This window comes from Oncorhynchus gorbuscha, linkage group LG19 (genome assembly GCF_021184085.1).
Source record: "Oncorhynchus gorbuscha isolate QuinsamMale2020 ecotype Even-year linkage group LG19, OgorEven_v1.0, whole genome shotgun sequence".
Lineage (NCBI taxonomy): Eukaryota > Metazoa > Chordata > Actinopteri > Salmoniformes > Salmonidae > Oncorhynchus > Oncorhynchus gorbuscha.
Genome location: NC_060191.1, coordinates 80,710,130 through 80,737,417, shown reverse-complemented (window position 1 = coordinate 80,737,417; position 27,288 = coordinate 80,710,130). Strand labels below are relative to the sequence as shown.

General features: G+C 42.4%; 1 protein-coding gene across 1 annotated transcript in view; it reads left to right on the top strand.

Moving 5' to 3' along the window:
* The first annotated feature begins 5,688 nt into the window (after positions 1-5,688).
* Positions 5,689-27,288, top strand: part of LOC124005685 (contactin-5-like) — a 570,484-nt gene continuing 548,884 nt past the window's right edge. The window contains exon 1 of the mRNA XM_046315147.1: positions 5,689-6,114. The gene's annotated coding sequence lies outside the window, so the exon portion shown is untranslated. The remainder of the gene's footprint in view (positions 6,115-27,288) is intronic.

The following is a 27,288-nucleotide window of genomic DNA, read 5'->3' as shown; positions in this document are numbered from 1 at the left end:
GTCCCCTGGTCTGGTGGAACAAAAATAGAACTGTCTGGCCATGATGACCATCGATATGTTTGGAGGAAAAGGGGGAGGCTTGCAAGCCGAAGAACACCATCCCAACCATGAAGCACAGGGGTGGCAGCATAGTGTTGTGGGGGTGCTTTGCGATGTGATGTGATGAATGTGATGAAAGAAATAGAACCTGAAATAAATAATTCTCTCTACTATTATTCTGACATTTCACATTCTTAAAATAAAGTGGTGATCCTACCTGACCTAAGACAGGGAATTTTTACGAGGATTAAATGTCAGAAATTGTGAAAAACTTTTGAAAAATCCATTTTGTTAAGATGTATGTAAACTTCCGACTTCAACTGTACATGTATGCTAAGTTCACAAACCGCAGGTATTTAACTCTATGGTATAATACACCTTTAACCTTTTGTTCCATCCCCAACTACAACATTTTCCGACAAGATAGGACTGCCAAAAGGGGCGGAGTTGCAATCTACTGCAGAAATAGCCTGCAGAGTTCTGTCATACTATCCAGGTCTGTGCCCAAACAATTCGAGCTTCTACTTAAAAAAATAGAGTTTCACCTTTCCAGAAACAAGTCTCTCACCGTTATCGCTTGTTATAGACCCACCTTCTGCCCCCAGCTGTGCCCTGGACACCTTATGTGAATTGATTGCCCCCCATATATCTTCAGAGTTAGTACTGTTAGGTGACCTAAACTGGGATATGCTTAACACCCCGTCCGCCCTCTAAGCTAGATGCCCTAAATCTCACACAAATGATCAAGGAACCTACCAGGTACAACCCTAAATCCGTAACCATGGGCACCCTCTTAGGTATAATCCTGACCAACTTGCCCTCTAAATGCACCTCTGCCGTCTACAACCAGGACCTCAGCAATCAATGCCTTATTGCCCTTGTCCGTAATGGGTCCGCGGTCAAACAACCACCCCTCATCACTGTCAAGCGCTCTGTAAAACACTTCAGCGAGAAGGCCTTCTAATTGACCTGGCCCGGGAATCCTGGAAGGATATTGACCTCATCCGTCAGTAGAGGATGCATGGTTGCTCTTTAAAAGTGCTTTCCTTACCATCTTAAATAAGCATGCCCCATTAAAAAAATGTAGAACTAAGAACAGATATAGCCCTTGGTTCACCCCAGACTTGCCTGCCCTTGACCAGCATAACAACATCCTGTGGCTTTCTGCATTAGCATTGAATAGCCCCTGCGATATGCAACTTTTCAGGGAAGTCAGGAACCAATATACACAGTCAGTTAGGAAAGCTATGGCTAGCATTTTCAAACAGAAATTTGCATCCTGTAGCACTAATTCCAAAAAGTTCTGGGACACTGTAAAGTCCATGGAGAATAAGAGCACCTCCTCCCAGCTGCCCACTGCACTGAGGGTAGGAAATAAGGTCAGCACCGATAAATCTAATATAATAATAATAATAATATATGCCATTTAGCAGACGCTTTTATCCAAAGAGACTTACAGTCATGTGTGCATACATTCTACGTATGGGTGGTCCCGGGGATCGAACCCACTACCCTGGCATTACAAGCGCCATGCTCTACAAACTGAGCTACAATAATCGATCATTTCAAGAAGCATTTTGCTATGGCTGGCTATTTTTATTTCACCTTTTATTTAACCAGGTAGGCTAGTTGAGAACAAGTTCTCATTTACAACTGCGACCTGGCCAAGATAAAGCATAGCAGTGTGAACAGACAACACAGAGTTAACAAGAAAATTAATTAACAAGAAAAAAGGAGAGTCTATATACATTGTGTGCAAAAGGCATGAGGAGGTATGCGAATAATTACAATTTTGCAGATTAACACTGGAGTGATAAATTATCAGATGGTCATGTACAGGTAGAGATATTGGTGTGCAAAAGAGCAGAAAATAAAATAAATAAAAACAGTATGGGGATGAGGTAGGTAAAAATGGGTGGGCTATTTACCGATAGACTATGTACAGCGGCAGCGATCGGTTAGCTGCTCAGATAGCAGATGTTTGAAGTTGGTGAGGGAGATAAAAGTATCCAACTTCAGCGATTTTTGCAATTCGTTCCAGTCACAGGCAGCAGAGAACTGGAACGAAAGGCGGCCAAATGAGGTGTTGGCTTTAGGGATGATCAGTGAGATACACCTGCTGGAGCGCGTGTTACGGGTGGGTGTTGCCATCGTGACCAGTGAACTGAGATAAGGCGGAGCTTTCCCTAGCATAGACTTGTAGATGACCTGGAGCCAGTGGGTCTGGCGACGAATATGTAGCGAGGACCAGCCGACTAGAGCATACAGGTCGCAGTGGTGGGTGGTATAAGGTGCTTTAGTAACAAAACGAATGGCACTGTGACAAACTGCATCCAGTTTTCTGAGTAGAGTATTGGAAGTTATTTTGTAGATGACATGGCCAAAGTCGAGGATCGGTAGGATAGTCAGTTTTACTAGGGTACGTTTGGCGGCATGAGTGAAGGAGGCTTTGTTGCGAAATCGAAAGCCGACTCTAGATTTGATTTTAGATTGGAGATGTTTGATATGAGTCTGGAAGGAGAGTTTACAGTCTAGCCAGACACCTAGGTACTTATAGATGTCCACATATTCTAGGTCGGAACCATCCAGGGTGGTGATGCTAGTCGGGCGTGCGGGTGCAGGCAGCGAACGGTTGAAAAGCATACATTTGGTTTTACTAGCGTTTAAGAGCAGTTGGAGGCCACGGAAGGAGTGTTGTATGGCGTTGAAGCTCGTTTGGAGGTTAGATAGCACAGTGTCCAAGGAAGGGCCAGAAGTATACAGAATGGTGTCATCGGTGTAGAGGTGGGAATCGCCCGCAGCAAGAGCAACATCATTGATATATACAGAGAAAAAAGTCGGCCCGAGAATTGAATCCTGTGGCACCCCCATAGAGACTGCCAGAGGACCGGACAACATGCCCTCCGATTTGACACACAAGGTAGTTGGTGAACCAGGCAAGGCAGTCATTAGAAAAACCTAGGCTACTGAGTCTGCAGATAAGAATATGGTGATTGACAGAGTCGAAAGCCTTGGCAAGGTCGATGAAGACGGCTGCACAGTACTGTCTTTTATCGATGGCGGTTATCATATCGTTTTGTACCTTGAGCGTGGCTGAGGTGCACCCGTGACCGGCTCGGAAACCAGATTGCACAGCGGAGAAGGTACGGTGGGATTCGAGATGGTCAGTGACCTGTTTGTTGACTTGGCTTTCGAAGACCTTAGATAGGCAGGGCAGGATGAATATAGGTCTGTAACAGTTTGGGTCCCGGATGACTGCGGCAGCTTTCCCAATCCTTGGGGATCTCAGACGATATGAAAGAGAGGTGGAACAGGCTGGTAATAGGGGTTGTGACAATGGCGGTGGATAGTTTCAGAAATAGAGGGTCCAGATTGTAAAGCACAGCTGATTTGTACGGATCCAGGTTTTGCAGCTCTTTCAGAACATCTGCTATCTGGATTTGGGTAAAGGAGAACCTGGAGAGGCTTGGGCGAGTAGCTGGGGGGGGGGGGTTGGTCGAGGTTGGAGTAGCCAGGAGGAAGGCATGGCCAGCCGTTGAGAAATGCTTGTTGAAGTTTTCGATAATCATGGATTTATCGGTGGTGACCGTGTTACCTAGCCTCAGTGCAGTGAGCAGCTGGGAGGAGGTGCTCTTGTTCTCCATGGACTTTACAGTGTCCCAGAAATGTTTGGAGTTGGAGCTACAGGATGCAAATTTCTGCCTGAAAAAGCTCGCCTTGGCTTTCCTGACTGACTGCGTGTATTGGTTCCTGACTTCCCTGAATAGTTGCATATCGCGGGGACTATTCGATGCTATTGCAGTCCACCACAGGATGTTTTTGTGCTGGTCGAGGGCAGTCAGGTCTGGAGTGAACCAAGAGCTATATCTGTTCTTAGTTCTGCATTTTTTGAACGGAGCATGCTTATCTAAAATGGTGAGGAAGTTACTTTTAAAGAATGACCAGGCATCCTCAACTGACGGGATGAGGTCAATATCCTTCCAGGATACCCAGGCCAGGTCAATTAGAAAGGCCTGCTCGCAGAAGTGTTTTAGGGAGCGTTTGACAGTGATGAGGGGTGGTCGTTTGACTGCGGCTCCATATACCGGATACAGGCAATGAGGCAGTGATCGCTGAGATCCTGGTTGAAGACAGCGGAGGTGTATTTGGTGTATTTGCTTATATTTGGTGTATTTGCTTGGTGTATTTGCTTTCCACCTGCTACCCCTACCCTGGCCAACAGCTCTGCACCCCCCACAGCAACTGTGGCATCTGTGACCTCCAACTGCTTTTAAATGCTAGTAAAACTAAATGCCTGCTTTTCAACCGATTGCCTACCTCAACCGCACGCCCAACTAGCATCACTACTCTGAACGGTTGTGGGAAACTACAAATACCTAGGTGTCTGGTTAGACTGTATAATCTCTTTCCAGACTCACGTTAAGCATCTCCAATCCAAAATTAAATATAGATTTGGCTTCCTATTTTGCAACAAAGCCTCCTTCACTCATGCTGCCAAACATACCCTTGTAAAACTGACTATCCTACCGATCCTCGACTTGGGCGATGTCATTTACAAAATAGCCTCCAACACTCTAATCAGCAAACTGGATTTAGTTTAGCACAGTGTCATCCATTGTTTCACCAAAGCCCCAAAAACTGCCCACCACTGCGACCTGTATGCTCTCATTGGCTGGCCCTCACTACATAATCGTCCCCAAACCCACTGGCTCCAGGTCATCTATAAGTCTTTGCTAGGTAAAGCCCCGCCTTATCTCAGCTCACTGGTCACCATAGCACCATCCACATGTAGCTCATGGATGTACAGACCCATTCAGCTTACTTTCAGTGTTAATGCTAAATTGTAATTATTTCACTTCTTTTTGTTGCACTGCTTTGCTTTATCTTCTACTCAACTGGCCTACCTGGTTAAATAAAGGTGAAAAAATCAATTAAAAAAACTCTATGCTATAACACACATTTAACTCTACGGTATAGTACACCTTTAACTCTATGATGTAATATACCTATTATGTAATATATAATATATACCATATTAAATATAATCATAGGCTACTTACTGCACACTGAACCTATCACCTCCCTTGAAATGACTGGGGCGGCAGGGTAGCCTAGTGGTTAGGGCGTTGGACTGGTGACTGGAAGGCTGCAAGTTCAAATCCCTGAGCTGACAAGGTACAAATCTGTTGTTCTGCCCCTGAACAGGGAGTTCACCCACTGTTCCTAAGCCATCATTGAAAATAAGAATTTGATCTTAACTAGTTAAATAAATAAAAAATAAGAATAAACTGGCTACTGCATACTGAACCTATCACCTCCCTTGAAATCACTGGCTACTGCATACGTATCACCTGCCTTGACCATGAGGTAGTTGCCTATCATTTGAGTGGTATCAATTTTAGAAGGGAGCAATCCACATATCCTTTACCTTGCATGGTACACGCTGCTGGATTATTAAATATAATTTAATATATTAGTTTATCTCATTCTCAACACCTTGTATTAAACTACAATAGTCTACAAACAATTCGTGCACTCTACTCTAGAGAATAGATGTTGGAAACATCACATTCAGGGTAGTCTATCCAGCAGGAACTTGACAGACGCAAGCTATTTTATGGATCAGGTGTAAATGATTAGGAGCGCTAGGAGTGGGTTGGGAGCTCTTCTCTTCTAGCTCTACAACGGAAAAAATAAGCTGCTGAGTCAAACAGGCCACCTGACGCGCGGACTCAACCGCTGAATTGTCATCAACGCTGTGTTTGTGCCTTTCAGACCGAATTCGGTGACGGACTGAAAGGTTCCCGAAGTGGAGACAAAGGTGATCTCCTCCGGAAAGCAACGGACAGTTTAGAAATCGGCACGAAACTACAACGAAGGGCGAGAAGGATGTTCTATTCATGCCGTCGTCTCATTCTGTAGATAGACAGAGAAAAGGACCCGTTTGGTATCAAGCTCCTCTCTCTACCATTCGGTGGTTCGGGGGGCGACAGAGACTGTTAAATTCTCTGACACTGGGAGTGAAAACAACGTGACATTGCGAAGGAAAAATCTGCCTGTTCCCTGCTTTTAGTGGTGAGTAGTGATAGTTTATTGTAATGTTTTTATGGTGTTTTTTTATGGGATGGATGAGAGTGGAGTTAGAGCTGTGAGGTTATAGGAGCGGTGAGCTTCAAGGCAAGACATGCGCTCCTATGGGAGAGACAAGTTCATCGTTACAATCATACTCAAGTCTTCAGGTAGTCTGTTAGATAACAATACTGTCATAATAATGATAATAGAATACGTCTAGTTTATTTTCTAAATACGAAATACGTATATTACTATAAGATTCACAACAACAAGATATTACTTCTTGCTGTATTTCGTTTTAGCTACAGTAGAATATGTGGTACAATGACTACACTACAGTTAACGTTAATTGTTGAAAGTTGATAGGTACAGACCCATTCGGCCTACTTTCAGATGAGTTTGAGCCTTTTGTCTTCACTATGTTTGTCTGCTCTTTCAGGAAAACACTTACTTAGCCCAAACAATAATGAACACCATTGTTTCAGATTCTCCTCAATGTGTAGTTGCTGCAATAGCAATATATATTTTTACAGCCTAAACCCATATATGTGAGCAGTAGTAAGACTGGCCACAACAGAGTCGTTTGGCTTTTGTTATTCATTGCTTGCTTCCAGCGTTCACTAAGAGAGTGAAAGAGAGTATGACCATTCACTGACAGCTGGTTTCAGTCCCTTCAGAGGACTTCTTGCTGTTAAGTGCTACAGTCAGAGCCAGTTTAGAGTGGCCATTTCCCTGCAGGGCAGGTAGATTATAATGCACACTTTTCCCTCTGTAGTGTAGGTTGCATTGAAGACTTGATCAATGTACAATTGAGTCCAGTGAAGCATGGTGCCGTTTCTATTTGTGACAGAGCCTGTACTACTGCTCTATCCCAAGCCTGCTGCTCTATGCTCCTTCCTATATATTTGGCACAATACCCCTTCATCTAAGTTAGGCTGAGAGGGCTCCCTGGTACTCATATATTCATTGGTAACATACCTGATCTCATACACTTAACATTAAAACTGTTGGGTGTTTAACGTTGCTCAAGCAGAGAGTTTTTTGAAAACCTTTTGAGGGATCCATGTTGTGCATGTGGTCTAAAAACAGAATGTTTTTTTATATGCCTTTGAAAGTACCTTTGTTGTCAAAAGTTCATTTTAGCCTAAAAGCATTTGCAATATGTCATTGTGCATTAGATAAGTTTCACTGACTACCATCATCCAAGTGCATCTACTCACAAAACCCTCCCTCAATGTTACTTGTAGTTAGTATATTCATGTTTAATGCACTTTATTGAAACATCAAGGTTGTGGGTTCGATTCCCACAGGGGACATGTATGAAAATGTATGCACTCACCATTGTACGTTGGTCTTGGTAAGAGCATCTGCTAAGTGACTAAAATGTATATACTAGTGTATAAAGTGTATATACTAATACAACTCACACATAACCCAGTGTATATACTAATACAACCCACACAGCCCAGTGTATATACTAATACAACCCACACATAGCCCGGTGTATATACTAATACAACCCACACAGCCCAGTGTATATACTAATACAACCCACACATAGCCCAGTGTATATACTAATACAACCCACACATAGCCCGGTGTATATACTAATACAACCCACACAGCCCAGTGTATATACTAATACAACCCACACATAGCCCGGTGTATATACTAATACAACCCACACAGCCCAGTGTATATACTAATACAACCCACACATAGCCCAGTGTATATACTAATACAACCCACACAGCCCAGTGTATATACTAATACAACCCACACATAGCCCGGTGTATATACTAATACAACCCACACAGCCCGGTGTATATACTAATACAACCCACACAGCCCAGTGTATATACTAATACAACCCACACAGCCCAGTGTATATACTAATACAACCCACACATAGCCCAGTGTATATACTAATACAACCCACACACAGCCCAGTGTATATACTAATACAATCCACACAGCCCAGTGTATATACTAATACAATCCACACACAGCCCGGTGTATATACTAATACAACCCACACATAGCCCGGTGTTTATACTAATACAACCCACACATAGCCCGGTGTTTATACTAATACAACCCACACATAGCCCAGCGTTTATACTAATACAACCCACACATAGCCCAGTGTTTACAACCCACACATAGCCCAGTGTATATACTAATACAACCCACACATAGCCCAGTGTTTATATAATACAACCCACACATAGCCCAGTGTATATACTAATACAACCCACACATAGCCCAGTGTTTACAACCCACACATAGCCCAGTGTATATACTAATACAACCCACACATAGCCCAGTGTTTATATAATACAACCCACACATAGCCCAGTGTATATACTAATACAACCCACACATAGCCCAGTGTTTATATAATACAACCCACACATAGCCCAGTGTATATACTAATACAACCCACACATAGCCCAGTGTTTACAACCCACACATAGCCCAGTGTATATACTAATACAACCCACACATAGCCCAGTGTATATGAATACAACCCACACATAGCCCAGTGTATATGAATACAACCCACACATAGCCGAAGTGTATATACTAATACAACCCACACATAGCCCAGTGTTTATATAATACAACCCACACATAGCCCAGTGTTTATATAATACAACCCACACATAGCCCAGTGTATATACTAATACAACCCACACATAGCCCAGTGTATATACTAATACAACCCACACATAGCCCAGTGTATATACTAATACAACCCACACATAGCCCAGTGTATATACTAATACAACCCACACATAGCCCAGTGTATATACTAATACAACCCACACATAGCCCAGTAGCCCAGTGTATATACTAATACAACCCACACATAGCCCAGTGTATATACTAATACAACCCACACATAGCCCAGTGTATATACTAATACAACCCACACATAGCCCAGTGTATATACTAATACAACCCACACATAGCCCAGTGTATATACTAATACAACCCACACATAGCCCAGTGTATATACTAATACAACCCACACATAGCCCAGTGTATATACTAATACAACAGTGTATATACTAATACAACACATAGCCCAGTGTATATACTAATACAACCCACACATAGCCCAGTGTATATACTAATACAACCCACACATAGCCCAGTGTATATACTAATACAACCCACACATAGCCCAGTGTATATACTAATACAACCCACACAGCCCAGTGTATATACTAATACAACCCACACATAGCCCAGTGTATATACTAATACACAATAGCCCCAACCCACACATAGCCCAGTGTATATACTAATACAACCCACACATAGCCCAGTGTATATACTAATACAACCCACACATAGCCCAGTGTATATACTAATACAACCCACACATAGCCCACATAGCCCAGTGTATATACTGAATACAACCCACACATAGCCCAGTGTATATACTAATACAACCCACACATAGCCCAGTGTATATACTAATACAACCCACACATAGCCCAGTGTATATACTAATACAACCCACACATAGCCCAGTGTATATGAATACAACCCACACATAGCCCAGTGTATATGAATACAACCCACACATAGCCCAGTGTATATACTAATACAACCCACACATAGCCCAGTGTATATACTAATACAACCCACACATAGCCCAGTGTATATACTAATACAACCCACACATAGCCCAGTATATATACTAATACAACCCACACATAGCCCAGTGTATATACTAATACAACCCACACATAGCCCAGTGTATATACTAATACAACCCACACATAGCCCAGTGTATATACTAATACAACCCACACATAGCCCAGTGTATATACTAATACAACCCACACATAGCCCAGTGTATATACTAATACAACCCACACATAGCCCAGTGTATATACTAATACAACCCACACATAGCCCAGTGTATATACTAATACAACCCACACATAGCCCAGTGTATATACTAATACAACCCACACATAGCCCAGTGTATATACTAATGCAACCCACACATAGCCCAGTGTTTATATAATACAACCCACACATAGCCTAGTGTTTATACTAATACAACCCACACATAGCCCAGTGTATATGAATACAACCCACACATAGCCCAGTGTATATACTAATACAACCCACACATAGCCCAGTGTATATACTAATACAACCCACACATAGCCCAGTGTATATACTAATACAACCCACACATAGCCCAGTATATATACTAATACAACCCACACATAGCCCAGTGTATATACTAATACAACCCACACATAGCCCAGTGTATATACTAATACAACCCACACATAGCCCAGTGTATATACTAATACAACCCACACATAGCCCAGTGTATATACTAATACAACCCACACATAGCCCAGTGTATATACTAATACAACCCACACATAGCCCAGTGTATATACTAATACAACCCACACACAACCCAGTGTATATACTAATACAACCCACACATAGCCCAGTGTATATACTAATGCAACCCACACATAGCCCAGTGTTTATATAATACAACCCACACATAGCCTAGTGTTTATACTAATACAACCCACACATAGCCCAGTGTATATACTAATACACACATAGCCCAGTGTTTATACTAATACAACCCACACATAGCCCAGTGTTTATACTAATCCAAGTCATGGTTAAAACAACGGTTCTTGAAAAGGTAGAATCAATTTCCAAGCTTCTTCTCACAACTCTTTTAAGTCTGGAGTTCTGATTCATTTGATTGTGTTAAGAATGAACAAAAAATCAGGAGAGAATACCAGGCTTGAATACAACTCCCTTTAACTTTAACTCCCTGGAAGCTCATGAAGCACCAGTTGCTACTAATTGCCAATCAGCCTCCAAGCTGTTTTTTTCAACACTTTAACTTGTTGCCTTGACCGCAGTTCCTCAACAAGCGTCAGCTGCAAATCATTGGTAATCAGCTTCCACACCTGTCCTCACTCTCCTTAATCAGCACTGCCACACTACTTAAACCTGACCAACCAAACTTTAAGTCTGTTTGTTCTGCACTGCATGTCACAGGACGCTTTGTGTTGCTAACCTTATCAAGGTTTGCTGAGCAAGTTTAGCCACTTAGCAAGTTAATTGTAATGCTTTGTTTCATCTGCTTCTGTTCAGGTCTTCACTAACCTCTACTATATTCATCTGCTTCTGTTCAGGTCTTCACTAACCTCTACTATATTCATCTGCTTCTGTTCAGGTCTTCACTAACCTCTACTATATTCATCTCACAACCTGGGTGTTGAAATAATTTGTCTCTTGGTGTTGCATGCTTTAGTTTCATTGTTTTCAATTTCTGTCTTCAGGCTCTCTGTATCCCTCGTTCCCCTCATCACGGACCAGCATGCTGCCTGCTTTCATGACATTTCCTCCCCGCCAACCTGGCTAGTTTTGCTGCCTATTCCCAGCGAGCTCTTCTTGGTGTATCTCCCGACTGTCCACGGGCCTACTTCACCGACTGTCCACGGGCCTACTTCACCGACTGTCCACGGGCCTACTTCACCGACTGTCCACGGGCCTACTTCACCGACTGTCCACGGGCCTACTTCACAGACTGTCCACGGGCCTACTTCACCGACTGCACCATAGGAAATCTTGTGGCGATGAGGTTGCGCAGCCAAACACTCGGCTATTCAAACATCGCCTGTACAGTAATTTATTTTCAATGCACTCCATATTCATTTCCATTCATGTTAAGACTAATTGATATAAAGCAGCTTGGTGCTTGTCATTATGCCATTAATTAAAGCTTGTGAAGGACACGTGTGCCAGTCCATATGACTGCAGGCCTCACTTTTTATTTATTTTTTATTTCACCTTTATTTAACCAGGTAGGCAAGTTGAGTACAAGTTCTCATTTACAATTGCGACCAGGCCAAGACGCGGTATCAGCTTGTTGCAAGTTGGCCAGATCCTGCCATCCTGCAGACCAGCCTTCTCACTCTAGAGATGTCTTTGCATGGTGTCGTCCAGCCATGATTGTTCTCTCTTGGTATTTTGCTCTCTTCCCCCTAATCTTCAAATAAACTACTTCAACCTCTCTCCAGTCGGATGACTATGGCTGCCCCTCCTCCCGGGACCTTATCCACCTCCACCCATGTATCGTACTGCATGATGACAACATCCCCTGCTTCCTCCACTGTGGCATATTCATTCCAGCACCACCAACTCAGACCCAAATTGGGCCTCAAAGATTAAGACCCAGGTCCCAAAACAGCTCCAGACCGGGCTTCTCTCCCAGCCTCCGATTACGACTTGGCATCCAACACAACCTAAGTCCCTGCAGCTACAGCTCTCCCCTGATTAATTTTAACATTTTTTTTATATCACCTTTATTTAACCAGGTAGGCTAGTTGAGAACAAGTTCTCATTTGTAACTGTGACCTGGCCAAGATGAAGCAATGCAGTTCGACACGTAACAAAACAGAGTTACACATGGAATAAACAAACATACAATCAATAATGTAGTACAAAGATCTAAATACAGCATGTGCAAATGAGGTGGGATAAGAGAGGTAAGGCAATAAATAGACGTGGTGGCAAAGTAACTACAATATAGCAATTAAACACTGGAATGGTAGAATGTGCAGGAGATGAATGTGCAAGTATACATACTGGGGTGCAAAGGAGCAAAATAAGTAAATACAGTATGGGGATGAGGTAGTTGGATGGGCTATGTACAGGTGCAGTGATCTGTGAACTGCTCTGACAGCTCGTGCTTAAAGCTAGTGAGGGAGATATGAGTCTCCAGCTTCAGTGATTTTTGTATTTCGTTCCAGTCATTGGCAGCAGAGAACTGGAAGGAGAGGCAGCCAAAGGAAGAATTGGATTTGGGGGTGACCAATGAGATATACCTGCTGGAGCGCGTGCTACGGGTGGTTGCTGCTGTGGTGTCCAGAGAGCTGAGATAAGGTGGGGCTTCGCCTAGCAGAGACTTGAAGATGACCTGGAGCCAGTGGGTTTGGCGACGAGTATGAAGTGAGGGCCAGCCAACGAGAGCGTACATGTTGCAATGGTGGGTAGTATATGGGGCTTTGGTGACAAAACGGATGGCACTGTGATAAACTGCATCCAATTTGCTGAGTAGAGTGTTGGAGGCTATTTTGTAAATGACATCGTCGAGGATCGGTAGGATGGTCAGTTTTACTAGGGTATGTTTGGCAGCATGAGTGAAGGATGCTTTGTTGTGAAATAGGAAGCCGATTCTTGATTTAATTTTGGATTGAAGATATTTAATTTGAGTCTGGAAGGAGAGTTAACAGTCTAACCAGACACCTAGAATACGTGGACAACTACAAATACCTAAGTCAGAACCGTCCAGAGTAGTGATGCTGGACGAGCGGGCATGTGCGGCATTGATCGGTTTAAGAGCATGCACTTAATTTTACATGCATTTAAGAACTGTTGGAGGCCACGGAAGGAGAGTTGTATGGCATTGAAGCTCATCTAGAGGTTAGTTAACACAGTGTCCAAAGAAGGGCCAGAAGTATAAAGAACGGTGTCGTCTGCGTAGAGGTGGATTAGAGAATCACCAGCAGCAAGAGCAACATCATTGATGTATACAGAGAAGAGAGTCGGCCCGAGAACTGAACCCTGTGAGACCCCCATAGAGATTGCCAGATGTCCAGCAGGCCGGCTTTCTCTCTTTGCACATGTCCCCTTCTGCTCTCTCACTACCGCAGTCTCTGGTACATGTCCCGTTCTGCTCTCTCACTGTCTCAGTCTCTGGTACATGTCCCGTTCTGCTCTCTCACTACCGCAGTCTCTGGGACATGTTCTGCTCTCTCACTGCCCCAGTCTCTGGGACATGTTCTGCTCTCTCACTGCCCCAGTCTCTGGGACATGTCCCCTTCTGCTCTCTCACTGCCCCAGTCTCTGGGACATGTCCCCTTCTGCTCTCTCACTGCCCCAGTCTCTGGGACATGTCCCCTTCTGCTCTCTCACTGCCCCAGTCTCTGGGACATGTCCCTTTCTGCTCTCTCACTGCCCCAGTCTCTGGGACATGTCCCCTTCTACTCTCTCACTGCCCCAGTCTCTGGGACATGTCCCCTTCTGCTCTCTCACTGCCCCAGTCTCTCACTCTCTCTCTCACTCTCTCTCTCACACACACACACACACACACACACACACACAGCAATGACCTATCTCTCTTAGCGTACTGCTTCCTCTAGTCCCATCTCATGCTCTCTGCTGGTGGTGAAACTGGTTTTCTGGTTGCCTGCTCCATCCTTACAGCCTTTGGCTCTTTCCCCATCATGTGACACTGCTCTGCAAAGTAACATTTCTCTTTAAAATCAAATCAAATTTCATTGGTCATATACACATGGCTAGCAGATATTAATGCGAGTGTAGCGAAATGCTTGTGCTTCTAGTTCCAACCGTGCAGTAATATCTAACAAATTCACAACAACTACCTTGTACACACAAGTGTAAAGGGATGAATAAGAATATGTACATATAAATATATGGATGAGCGATGGTCAAACTGCATTGGCAAGATGCAGTAGATGGTATAGAGTACAGTATAGAGTACAGTATATACATATGAGAAGTGTCACGCCCTGGCCATAGAGGCTTTTATTCTCTATTTTGGTTAGGCCAGGGTGTGACTAGGGCGGGCATTCTAGTTTCTTTATTTCTATGTTTTCTATTTTTTTGTGTTTTGCCGGGTGTGGTTCTCAATCAGAGGCAGCTGTCTATCACGAGAGGAATGTGGCAGGGTCTACAGTCAATCACGGACTACAAAAAGAAAACCAGCCCAGTCACAGACCAGGATGTCTTGCTCCCAGACAGACTAAACAACTTCTTCACTCGCTTTGAGGACAATACAGTGCCACTGACACGGCCCGCTACCAAAACCTGGGGAGACTCTCATTCACCGCTGCCAACATGAGTAAAACATTTAAACGTGTTAACCCTCGCAAGGCTGCCAGCCCAGACGGCATCCCTAGCCGCTTCCTCGGAGCATGCGCAGACCAGCTGGCTGGTGTGTTTACGGACATATTCAATCAATCCCTATCCCAGTCTGCCGTTCCCACATGCTTCAAGAGGGCCACCATTGTTCCTGTTCCCAAGAAAGCAAAGGCAACTGAGCTAAACGACTATCGCCCCGTAGCACTCACTTCTGTCATCATGAAGTGCTTTGAGAGACTAGTCAAGGATCATATCACCTCCACCCTACCTGACACCCTAGACCCACTCCAATTTGCTTCCCGCCCCAATAGGTCCACAGACGATGCAATCACACTGCACACTGCCCTAACCCATCTGGACAAGAGGAATACCTATGTAAGAATGCTTTTCATCGACTACAGCTCGGCATTTAACAGCATAGAACCCTCAACTCTTCATTAAGCTTGAGGCCCTTCATCTGAACCCTGGCCTGTGCAACTGGGTCATGGACTTTCTGTCGGGCCACCCTCAGGTGGTGAAGGTAGGAGACATCACTTACACTCTGCTGATCATCAACACTGGGCCCCACAAGGGTGTGTTCTCAGCCTCCTCCTGTACTCCCTGTTCACCCATGACTGTGTGGCCATGCACACCTCCAACTCAATCATCAAGTTTGCAGATGACAGTCAATGAGCCACTGTAGGTCTCCCTGATGGCGTTCCAATCGTTTAGGAATTTTTGGTAAAGCATGGCAACTGCAACTACCTTGGTTATTTGTGAAGACCATTTCATTTGGGCTAACTAGTAGTTCTTGAAATGTCAGTCCCATGTGAATTGACTACAGTTAGTGACGTCCAATCTGGTTCCTGCCAAAGCGTTTTTAAGATCACAATCTGTAGTCTACCTTGTTTCACAAACTAGTGGATTTGTTGCAATCACTGTTTCACACTCCCAAACAAACTTTAAGGCTATTCTCATTGTCAAACATTTCAGGATGTCAATCAAGATTACGATTGACATATGTGTATATACAGTATATGGATAGAATGTGACCCATTTCAGGAATCTAAGCGTTCACAGGAGAGCTGTTTTAACTTCTTGCGTCGAGCCAACCCGGATCCGGGGATCATGACTACAGCCTCAAGCCCATTAACATAACGCAACGTTAACTATTCATGAAAATCGCAAATGAAATTAAATCAATATGCTAGCTCTCAAGCTTAGCCTTTAGTTAACAACACTGTCATCTCAGATTTTCAAAAATATGCTTCTCAACCATAGCAAACTAGCATTTAGCATTAGCATTTAGAGTTAGCATTAACAGGCAACATTTTCACAAAAACCAGCAAAAACATTCAATAAATCATTTACCTTTGAAGAACTTCGGATGTTTTCAATGAGACTCTCAGTTAGATAGCAAATGTTCAGTTTTCCTGAAAGATTATTTGTGCAGGAGATATCGGTCCGTTTTCTGCGTCATGTTTGGCTACCAAAAACAAACAAACGCCAAACTTTCTTCCACATTAACTCCATAATATCGACTGAAACATGGTAAACGTTGTTTAGAATCAATCCTCAAGGTGTTTTTCACATATCTCTTCATGATATATCATTCCTGGAAGTCTCCTCTCTGTCTCATTCACATGGATGAATGCGAGCAGCTTGGAGATTACGCAACAATTTCAACAAAGCACACCGGGCGGACCCCTGGTAAATGTAGTCTCTTATGGCCAATCTTCCAATGATATGCCTACAAATACGTCACAATGCTGCAGACAACTTGGAGAAATGATAGAAAGGGCAGGCTAATTTGTGGTGCTTTCACAGCCATATAAGGAGACAATGAAAAACACAGCATCAAAAATCCTGCTAATTTCCTGTTTGAAGTTTCATCTTGGTTTCGCCTGTTGCATCAGTTCTGGGGCACTCACAGATAATATCTTTGCAGTTTTGGAAACGTCAGTGTTTTCTTTCCAAAACTGCCAATTATATGCATAGTCGAGCATCTTTTCGTGACGAAATATTGCGCTTTAAACGGGCACGTTTTTTAAAATCCAATAATGACATAGCACCCCCATAGGTTGAAGAGGTTAACTTGTCATTTTTTTTGACAAATTTTAGCAATGTTTTTTTTAGCAGAAATGCCTTCGGAAACATGTGAACTTTCATGTTCCTGAATTACAAACTTGTATGCCATCTGTAAATAGACAAAGAGCTCTTCACTCGATACCAAAAGGCCATTTTCTCAAAAGTGAGTTTACAACTTTCGAAGCAGAATTACTTTCCCATTGTTCCTCAAATGCAGTGTATCGTATACCGTTTTGTAGCTCTTGAGTCTCTACTTTCATCCAATGTAAACAAAAAAACACAACTTCAAATGTTGCTACTTAAAACCTGTTAGGGATAGGAAGAATACTGCCCCCTTTGGAGGAAGTTCGTGCCCATAGTAAACTGAAAAGAAATCTGTCCAAAATTGCTAATATATGCATATAATAATAATTATTTGATAGAAAACACTCTAAAGCTTCTAAAACCATTTGAAATATTTCTGTAAGTATAGCAGAACTCACAGGGCAGCCATTCTCCCCAAACGATTTCTCTCATCAGGAAAGTTGGGCCAACATTGACGTCATCGCCCCCCACCCTTCCCAACCAGCTATGGATCTGGGATCAGTTGCTATGTCGTTGGCGAGATGTCTTCTTTCAATAGGGCATTTCATTGTGAAAATCCCGCGATCTTTCACACTTTGGTGGGCAAAAACCTTGGTGTCACGCGAAAATACATGCACTCTCATGCGCGCGTTGCGCCTTAAGTGCTCTTTGTTCCAGGAATCACGAAACGATATCAGTTTGTCTGTTCGAGTTGAGAATTGTGTTGCACGTTTAGAACATCCTAAAGCTTGATTGTAATTTTGAAGTTTTGATGCGCAACCCCTTGTATTTTGGCTGCATTTCAGCTGGAATTTGTCACGTTTGCTAACACAAAGACACACGAATTGAAACCAAACGATGTTTTGGGTAAGTACGACTTCTTCCACTACATTATGATCGAAGACCATCAAAGGTAAGGGAATATTTATGTGGTAAATTTGTGTTTCTGTTGACTCCAACATAGCGGAGAAATATTGCTAATGTCTGAGCGCCGTCTCAGATTATTGAAAAATGAACCATTTCTGTAACGTTAAAAAGAAATGTGACAAAGCAATTGCATTATGAAGGAGTGTATCTTTCTAACTATATGTAGAACATGTATATTTAGTCAAAGTTTATGATGTGTATTGGTGTTACCTGGCGTTATCTGGCGGAGTTATCATAATTTCTCCGGACATTTGTGTAGCATTTTTTTGAACATTGCGTCAATGTAAACAGAGATTTATGGATATAAATTGCATATTATTGAAAAAAACAAATGTACTGTGTAACATGTCCTATTACTGTCATCTGATGAAGATTTTCAAAAGGTTAGTGAATTATTTTTCTTTTAATCCTGCGTTTGTGATTGCATCTTTTGTTAGACAAAATGGCTATATATTAGCTGTGTCTTTGGTGGTGGTTTGACATAAATATGAGCTATGTTTTCGCCGTAAAACATTTTAGAAATCTGACTTGCTGGGTAGATGAACAAGGTGTTTATATTTCATTTGAGCTATTGGACTTGTTAATGTGTGGAGGTTAAATATATCTAAGAATATTTTTGCATTCTGTGCGCCACTTTTTGACTTGAGTGTGTGGGGGGGTGCCCTTGGGGAACCTGAAGCGTGAACAAGATAAGACCGAATCCAGGTGGTGAGTCACATATATCAACTTTTAAGTTTACATTATATCCTTGCGCTGCTGCTCCAAATTTACTGTCTACATCAATATGACAGGTGCCACTAGCCAGTTGGCATGTAAATTGTTAAACGAGAGCATCTTTACTTGTAAAATATTTTAACTCTTGAATAATACAACCAATACAACCCATTTGACTATTAAAGTTACCGTGGTACAAACTAGGCTTCATTTGATCAATAACATGGAAGTCATTATGAGGTAAACACAAAATTGCGACTGAAAACATTGAGAATTCCAGCATGTAACTGGCTGTTACTGCAATTTCAGCATGTAACAGGCTGTTACTGAAATTTCAGGTGAAAAAAATCACAAAAATATGTCTATACTTCTCAGCTGTTTCAAAAACATTGTTCTACTGTTAGTAGTTTTACTGTATGAATGTTGGCTCAATTCGACAATTCTGTTTACACTCCTCCGCTCAGAGGGGCGGCTGTCAAGTGAGTGTCACGTGCGACCTCCAGAGGTTGTGTTCGAGATGAGAAATATGCAAGTTTACATTCCAGTAATGTCTCTCGGATCTCTTGATTTTCATCAATGAGAATAGACCGTTAATTGAACTTGATATGAGCGGAATTCTGAGCGGAATTCTGCTTGGTGTGCTGTGACTATGGTTGGCAAATTCCAGAAACTTTCAATAAATTCCTTGGTTTTCCAGATATCCTGGTTGGAGGATTACGGATTTCCTGGATTTTGGGAAAACCGCAGGAATTTTGCAACCCTAGCTGTGACCATTCAGTATATTCTTTAATTGGTAGATGTGTTCTTCTAGTTGTTCTGTCTGATTAAACATGTTATTTTGTAGACATGGTGTGTGCTTGACAATACAGTAAAACACCCTCCCTTGGCCACCCAGCCAATGTGCCAGGTCCACCCTCCCAGGGCCTCTCTGACTGTTGTGAGTTTGGAGCGCAGAAGCGAGAGGGAGTGCCATGAGGCTGTGCGGGATGATTTACCCCCCTCTGGGATTAACTGACAAGTTCATTCATTTAATTACTTGTCACTGTCTGCAAAATGGACTTAATTCACCATCCCCTCTCTTGTCAGTGTAGTGTATGATTTTGGATTTGATGCACAGTGAACCAAACACTGACTGTTAAGTCGTGGAAAATGTTGTCATGTCACAGTAAGTACAACATGTCTTCATCTTTGCACACCGTTTGTGGAGACGCTGGTCTTTTCGATTCTAGTGTTTCTCCCTGCTTGTGTAACAGTGCCAACATTCTTTTCAACTTGTATGATGAGTGGAAAGCTATTTTTTTTATATATTTCATTGATGCTTTATACTAATATGCTATAGTTCCTGAATGCAACATGAAAACTAAAATGTCATTATGAAAAGTAGAGTTTTACCATGAATTGCTAAACTAGTACTAATTTATTAACCATCACACCTCCTGACGCCATGGTCCTGTATGGCTCAGTTGGTAGAGAATGGCACTTGCAACGCCAGGGTTGTGGGCTTGATTCCCACAGGGGACAAAATTATACCTTATCACTATTGTTAGTCGCTCTGGTTAAGAGCTAAATGACTTTCAAAAAAGTGTGAATTTCTTTGCCTCTGGCAATGGAAACGTTTTGTTGTTGCAAATCTTGCAAGTAGATTTGTAGTAGTAGCATGTTTTCCATACAGTAGGTCTCTAGATTTGACTTGATCTTCTCTCTCTCCCTTTGCCACTCCGTTTATTGTGCTTTACTTTCTGTATATCATCCATAGTGATCTGCAGTCTGTTTGATGGTTCGTCAGAGGGCATAGCAGGATTTCTTATAAGCGTACGTACGGGTTAGTCTCACTCCTTGAAAGCGGCAACTCTACCCTTTAGCTCATTGCAGATGTTGTCTGTAATCCATGGCTTCAGGTTGGGGTACGTACAGTCACTGTACCTCAAAAATGCACTTATTGATGAAGCCAGTGACTGATGTGGTGTATGCCTTAATGCCATCGGAAGAATCCCGGAACATATTCCAGTCTGTGCAAAACAGTCCTGAAGCTTTGCATCTGCTTCATCTGACCACTTCTTTATTGACCAAGTCACTGGTGTGCCAAGCTTCTAGCGTCAAACCCAAAAAGACTTGAGGCTGTAATCGCTGCCAAATGTGCTTCAACAGAGTACTGCGTAAATGGTCTGAATACATGTTAATATGATATTTTAGTTTTAAATTTTATACATTTGCAAACATTTCTAAACCTGCTTTGGCTTTGTCATTATGGGGTATTGTGTGTGTGTATATTGATGAGGAAAAAAAACAATTTGATCAATTTTAGAACCTTTTCAACCCTTTCTGTTGCCATTTCTGAATTATCGCTACTACTAATAAATAATCATATTTCTAGCTAAGAATATAATAAACAATTAAATAATGGACAAAAGATTACCAGCATAGTTTTAAAATTGTATTGTTATATGCATACAGTTCGGAAATATGCCCTGGTGGCCCGGGAGGCATCTGTTTGAATGATGACCCAGGTCAATCTTGGTACCAACTGATTTCTTTATGGAACAGTACGGTGTGGGTTGTTGCCTGGCTGGTTCCTGAGAAGAGGAGATTAACTAATGCTTATCTGCCAAAATGAACACAAAGTGCTATGCAGCCATATTGTTACGTACGCCTCTTGGAGGAGGGAACCCAATAGCCAGCTACATCATCTCCCCGTGGAGTGAAAAAGTATGTGATCGTAGGTGCGGGAAGGATGACAGAGGCGGAGAGAAATACTGTTTACATGGAATTTATTATTCCTTAACACGGTAATGTGGTGAAAAGGGGCTGGACGGAACCAAAGAAAATAAAGTAAAAGTTAGTCCCCTCTCCTACATTACCTGCCTTCCCACTAGTGACCTAACTTTAAGCACCACCTGGTGCGCTAACCAACAGACCTGGTCCGCCCAGGTCTTACCTAGTGTGCAGAGACATTCAATACTATGGCTTATGTATGCCCGCAGGCCTCTTGCCTAAACACTCCCAAGGTGCGTTCCTACCCCCCCCCCCTGAGAACAAATGAAACAGAATAATTTACCAATAATTTACGTGAACAATTTCAATTAGCCAAAAACAGGAAGTCCTATTGGCATACACATATCTCTGAAGGAGCGGCTACAAAATAATATCAGCAAAACTTTCACTGACCAACAACAACACAGAACATAAAAATAAGCTTTTTCTCCCTGACTAAGGAACACAGGCTTTTATCAAGCTGGAGAAGAAGTTGGTAATGAAGAGACAGCTGTTTCCCTGACGAGAGGGAGGTGTCAGAGCTCCAATCAGTGATGGGGCCGACCAATCAGCTGCTTAGAATCCAGGAAGCCATTTCCTGAATTACACACATACAAACCCACAATAACACATAAACTGGGGAACATAACAGATATACTGTAATTATTATGATGTACAGTAGCTAGAAAGAACAACTTACATGCAGTTGTCAGCAATAGCAGCACAAGAGCCTCTGATAGCTGGGTTACTGTAGGACTGAGCAAAACACAGTCTTAAAAGTCATGTAATGATTAACTAGGCTATTGAATCACCAATACTTATTACAGTATACATAATTTATGATAAATCATTGAGATACATGGCTACCTCTCAGTCAGCCCACTGCCCATCACATGCATTCAACAGAGGTCAGGAACAGTCTTCTAATAGCTTCATGAAACGTAGTCCCCTCATCTGACTCCACAATGAAATAAAAGGAACAATTAGCTAATTGTCAATGTCTGGCTGTGTCTGTAGTTCTATTTGGCATATTCCAAATGGGCTCCCGAGTGGTGCAGCGCCCTACGGCACTGCATCTCAGTACTTGAGACATCAATAAAGCTGTGACTGGGAGTCCCATAGGGCGGCGCACAATTGGCCCAGCGTTGTCTGGGTTTGGCCTGAGTAGGCAGACATTGTAAATAATAATTTGTTCTTAACTGACTTGCCAAGGTAAATGAATAATAACTTGTATTTGTAAGAGCTAGCTAGCTTGTAAAGTGGCTAATTTAGCAGGCATGAAAAGCTAGGCTAGCTAGCTTAATATCAATTTCCAAATTATAATACAACTTTATTTATCCAGCCTACAGTTTATCATATGACTTTGACTTCTTATTTTAATTAAATAATCAACTTGCATACCTTTTAATAAATTGATAAAAAATGTACTTATTAGTAGGCGTTGGTTTTTTAACCTGAATGGGTGGAAGTTAAAATTTGAATGGACCAAGATGTTCAATATAGAACCCCTTTTTTAAATCTAAGAGTATAGGGTTTAATTCCCTTATTAACACACTATTTCCTCTAGCTTCTAGATATAAATTAGTTTGGAACAGCACAGGTTTGTATGAACCTTGTGTGGTGTCTTTGGCTATGCCGGATTAAGTGATATAACATGCTATTCAATAAAATAATATTACCCGATTGAGCTAATCATGTAAATGTAATGAACTAGAGAGTTGGGGCACCACAAAGTAATATTTATAGCGCTGTTATCTTCTGTATAAACTCTTAAAGACCTAGTAATATTTTACATCAATAGCAGTCAAAATTAATTGTCATCTTGGGGCGGCAGCGTGGCCTAGTGGTTAGAGCGTTGGACTAGTAACCGGAAGGTTGCGAGTTCAAACCCCTGAGCTGACAAGGTACAAATCTGTCGTTCTACCCCTGAACAGGCAGTTAACCCACTTTTCCCAGGCCGTCATTGAAAATAAGAATATGTTCTTAACTGACTTGCCTTGTTAAATAAAGGGAAAATAAAGAAATAAAATAAAAATCTTAATTCATTTCATCTGAAGGTTGTAAATTCTTGGTTCTTCACAAACCCTGGCTAACAAGTTGAATCAACAATACAAAATTGAGTTTAATTATGTATTTACTAAATACCTAACTAATCATACAAAATTACACATACACATAATTAATCATAACTTGATTACAAATGACATCATAAAGGAAAATGTCCCTAGCGGGCAGAACAGATATGACAGCTTGTTCCACAAAAGAAAAGGGTCTGGGTTTGAGTGAGAGCGGGAAGACTGAGGAACAAAGGGCGAAGCTGTGCTATCGTATATTACCGCCCATTTTGGAAAAGGAAAATGCAATAAATATTTACGCTGAGCTGTGCTTCAGTAGGTTGGCAGTAGATGGAAGGCCGTGTTGCCAAACCGAGTCCTTTGTCCTTTGGAGAATGTCTCTGGTGGTCAATATTTTGTAGTAACGTCGTTGTGGTAGACGGGATACTCTGTATGCTCCTTCCTAACCTGCGTTTGCAGCTGCTGTTGGTAACTCAACAGCTAGGAGGTATCACTTCTGTAGTGAATAAGAGTTCAAAGTTCATACCATTCGCAACCAAAGCTCACGCTGATGTTGGCTTTGTTCTGACATCGGACCGTCGTCCTCACATCCTCGGAACCGGAGGTTATATTGTCATCAAGGCTTTATATAGGAAGGGAGAAAAGGGCGTGTTTGAATTTTTTTATAGCCCATGTCCCTTCACAGGGGCAGGCCACTGATTGAGCAGAGCCATACCTTATGAAAACCCAAATCTCACATTTTAGAAGCTAAAATCACATTTCATCCCATCACGTATAATTTAATATTCAAACATTTATATTGAACAACAATTCCATGTGAATCTGATAAATCTGATCCGTAGACTTTCCACTGTAGAGTTTATCTTATGATTGATGAGAATGTCTCAGATGACAACCGAACTGACATCATATTCATTAAGTACCACTGCATATGTTCAATTGATCGGATTACCAGAATATGGTTCATTTCCTCCCACCTTCTGATGTTCCCAGAATCTCTGTTAACCAAGGGGGTTTGCAAATGTAACATCAGTGGGGTAGAGAGAGGAAACCGGGGGGAAGAGGTATTTATGACTCATAAACCTATCCCCAGGCCAACGTCATGACACTTGCTATTTGCCACTCCTACCTCAATGTTGCAAAATATGATTTGATCTTCCCCCTGCCATAGTTAACTATGTTGGACGTCAGCTAGCAATTTTTCTAATCAGGCAAAATCATGCCCCTGTCTGGTACAGGTACCACCACACCACACTCCCCCCTCTCTCCCGAGCTTTCGTTCGCGTCCAGCACACACGCACTGTTGGGTCGAGTGACTCTGAACTTACAAATGGCTAGCTCCAAGTAATAATAATAATAATAATAATATATGCCATTTAGCAGACGCTTTTATCCAAAGCGACTTACAGTCATGTGTGCATACATTCTACGTATGGGTGGTCCCGGGGATCGAACCCACTACCCTGGCGTTACAAGCGCCATGCTCTACCAACTGAGCTACAGAAGGACCAGAAGTCATTATATATATATTTTTTTTCTTGTGCATTTTGGTATTTGCCTTATGACTCTTGCATGTTTTGTTGACTAGGAACCTTCTTGTGTACCCAAACGTGTTACAGACTATGTTTGTTCCCACACTTGGGACTCTGACTCTATTTGTTACACTGCCTTTTGGCCACCCATACTATTTTAACCACCTCTCCCCGGCTTTGGTTTCATGTTACCTGATCAAATTGCTGTACAATATCATCTTGTGGCCATCTAATGCACATTCACATGTCATAAATCAACACTGCAGAGCTCTGCTTGTCCACTGTCATGCCTTGATTGTATGACTGCTGATGATATCTGGAAATGTGCATGTACACCCTTGCCCATCTACGGTTGCTAGCCGACATTCTGACTTGTGGTCTAATATCTGCTTCACTGATTTCTGCTCTAGTAAAAGCCTGGGTTTTCTGCATGTTAACACTAGAAGCTTATTACCTAAAATGGATCAATTGAAAATATGGGTTCACAGCTCCAATCCAGATCTATTGGTCATTACTGAGATGTAGTTAAGGACGAGTGATTTGAATGCTGATGTTAACCTTTCTGGTTATAACCTTTTTCGGCAAGACAGAACTTCCAAAGTTGGGGGAGTGGCCATCTTTAACAAAGATCACTTTCAGTGTTTGGTTGTCCCAACTGAGTCTGTCCCCAAATAATTTGATTTGCTGGTTTTAAGCTTTAACTTTCAAATAACTCTTTGTTGACTGTTGCTGGGTGCTGCTGGGTGCTATCGTCCTCAATCAGCACCGGCCTGTACCCTACCTGCCCTAAGCTCTCTCCTGGCCCCTTACACTAAGTCTGAATTTGTCCTGCTAGGTGACTTAAACTGGGACATGTTTAAACCACCTGACCAAGTCCCAAAGAAATTGGACTCCCTATGTCTTTCTCAGATTATTACCAATCCAACAAGGTATTTGATCACCACTTCATAATGTTAGGATTCCTATTTGACTCAGCCATGCCTCCTTGCCCGTACAACATTTTCTCATCTCCCACCCCTTCTAATGCAACTATCCCAATGCTTCTCCCTCTTTTCCCCTGCCCCGATACAAAGTTTCTCTCCGCAGGCGAGGTTAAGGTTGCTGCCCCTATCATCGCCAAGCCGATCTCTGAACTGTTTAACCTGTCTCTCCACTCTGGGGAGGTTCCCATTGCTTGGAAGGCAGACACGGTTCGTCCTTTATTTAAAGGGGGAGATCAAGCTGATCCTAACTGTTATAGGCCTGTTTCTATTTTGCCCTGTTTATCAAAAGTGTGGGAAAAACATGTCAATAATCAACTGACTGGCTTTCTTGATGTCTGTAGTATTCTCTCTGGTATGCAATCTGGTTTCCGCTCAGGTTATGGATATGTCACTGCAACCTTAAAGGTCCTCAATTATGTCACCATTGCCCTTGATCCTAAACAATGTTGTGCTGCTATTTTTATTGACTTAGCCAAAACTTTTGATATGGTAGGCCATTCTATTCTTGTGGGCCGGCGAAGGAGTATTGATGCATTGGGATGGTTTGCTAACTACCTCTCTCAAAGTGTGCAGTGTATGAAGTCAGAACATTTGCTGTCTCAGCCGCTGCCTGTCGCCAAGGGAGTATCCCAAGGCTTGATCCTAGGCCCCACACTCTTCTCAATTTACATCAATTACAGGTCAGGCAGGAGGAAGCTCTCTCATCCACATATCAAAGCTGCAGGCTAAAGTTAAATCTAGACTTGGTTTCCTCTATCGAATTCGCTCCTTTTTCACCCCAGCTGCCAAATTAACCCTGATTCAGATGACAGTCCTACCCATGCTAGATTACGGAGACGTAATTTATAGATCGACAGGTAAGGGTGCTCTCGAGCGGCTAGATGCTCTTTACCATTTGGCCATCAGATTTGCCACCAATGCTCCTTATAGGACACATCACTGCACTCTATACTCCTCTGTAAACTGGTCATCTCTGTATACCTGTCACAAGACCCACTGGTTGATGCTTATTTACAAAATCCTCTTTGGCCTCACTTCCCCCCTATCTGAGATATCTACTGCAGCCCTCATCCTCCACATACAACACCTGTTCTGCCAGTCACATTCTGT